The sequence below is a fragment of the Cryptomeria japonica genome, chromosome 6, assembly GCF_030272615.1.
Source record: "Cryptomeria japonica chromosome 6, Sugi_1.0, whole genome shotgun sequence".
In the NCBI taxonomy this organism is placed as follows: domain Eukaryota; kingdom Viridiplantae; phylum Streptophyta; class Pinopsida; order Cupressales; family Cupressaceae; genus Cryptomeria; species Cryptomeria japonica.
In genome coordinates this window covers 87,646,752-87,648,895 of record NC_081410.1, presented here as the reverse complement: position 1 = coordinate 87,648,895, position 2,144 = coordinate 87,646,752, and positions in this window count along the sequence as shown.

The window sequence follows — 2,144 nt, the reverse complement described above, 5'->3', positions numbered from 1 at the left end:
CATGATGTTTTTTTTTATTTCCTTTACTTGTTTTGATGCACTTCTTATGTACTTTTCTCTTCTCTTTCTTTGTTTTAATGTCTGTACACCACTTTCAATTATTTCTGTACTACCAAAAACCTTTTCTTTTGGTTCTCTAGGTTCCTCTAACAAGGCTTTAGCATAAGTTTCAATGATATTTACATCTGCCTCATACCCTATTTCAGTTACCCATATAGTTCTAGGAAGAACTGCTTCCATCCATATTTCATCCTTCATATCAAAATGATTTACAAGATCTCATACATATATGAGTCTATTACAATATGCCATGTTGAATTTACAAAAGATATTTACAATTAAATACAATAAACATAGGTTTATTCCTGTCGACTGGGATGCTGGTATACATTCTTGTTGCTGTCTGTGAAGTGTCTTCCGGTGTCGGTGCCTGTCGGTGGTTTACTAGATGAATGACACAAGGTTGCCAGTAGGTTGCCATCAATGACAACACCATCATTTCTCACTAGAGTGTAGAATGCCAGCACACATTATCTGGGATAGCAGGTCTAGCTTTAACCTCAACTATTGACACACTAGTCAATGTTACATCATCATTTTTTAGTGCAACATTAGCTAGGAAATATGCCATAATGTTTTTTGATCTCTCAATCCAATCAATTCAAAATGCATTAAAGTGTTCAATCACATCCCAAACAACATGCTTATACCTTTTTAACCGGTCGTTCTTAGATGCATATCTTGATCTTATCTTAGATACTACTAGTTCTTAATCACCAAAAACTTTCAATAATTGAATTGCATTCTTTTTAGCAATTTCTAACCCCAACAATAAGGCCTCATATTCAGCTATATTATTTGTTCACTGAAAATCCAATAGAAAAGAGTATTTGAAAGTAATACCTGATGGAGAAACAAAAAGTAACCCTACTCCAGATCCTTCTTTGGAACAAGGTCCATCAAAGTACACATGCCACAAGCCTTCCTGTTGAGATTCCAATTCATTAACAATGGGATCTGTGTTCTTTAACTAAGGCTGAATTGGTTCCACTCTTAAATTATCAAAGTCTGTATCAATCATGCAATTAAGCATGTTAGGATCTACTTTCTCAATGACCCTTGGGGCACGTGGTTCTCTATATAACTTAACTTGATTCCCATTTGCTGGGATAGTTGCATATGAAAGGTCTAATTGAACATTTCTCCCAACTGGTGCAGCCCATTGTCTAGATAGAAGCATTCCATAATGAGGTTTGGTATCAGTTACTATAACATCCATCTTATAGGTGGCTTTAGGGAATGTTGCTATTTTTACTTCTACATATTTCATTGTACCCACAATAGATACTTCTTTTTTGTCCATCGCATAGCACTTCCCATACAAAGTATTCATTGACAGTCCCAATTCCTTCATGACCCCATATGGCATCACATTTGCAGCAGCTCCAGAATCTATCATACAATTTTTTATTAGCCTATTATTGACTAATGAGGTTACATAGAAAGGATCAACTTGGGAAGGTTCTTGAGTAATTGTAGTTCCCACATAAATTTTTGGAATTTGTTGCTCTTGATCCTTTTTATCCTTCTCAGTAATTTTAGGTAAGGATACATCATTGTCTGATATACTATAAAGTAAAGAGAAAGCATCTTCTCTATGCTCTTTCATTTTTAACAATTCCATCAGTGGTATTGTAACTTTCATTTGTGTTAAAGCTTGAGTCATATAAAATGTGGAACTAACACTTGACTCAGTATGGGCTTTAACCTTTTCTGTCTTTTTATCAACAGCAGTCCCAAGTGAATTGCCAATCATACTATTTTCTTCATTTTTCCCCAAAGCTTTGGATTGATCCCCTTTTGCATGGCTATTTTGGGTAGGAGTATTACTACTAGCCATCTTCTTCTGCGACACTTCTTTCATAAACATAGAACCAGGCTCACCCCGATCTTCATCCTTCTTGTTACTTCTCAGATTGTAATTATGTTTGGCCTTAGCTATGGCATCTTTGGTGAGGTTCTTGACTTCTTCCTTACTAGGTCTTCTGAGATGAAATTCTTCATCCTCAATTGTTACCACATTCAAGGTAGGATGCCAATCAATTGTTAACTTCCCATGATAATTTTCACTGTTGCTCAATGCA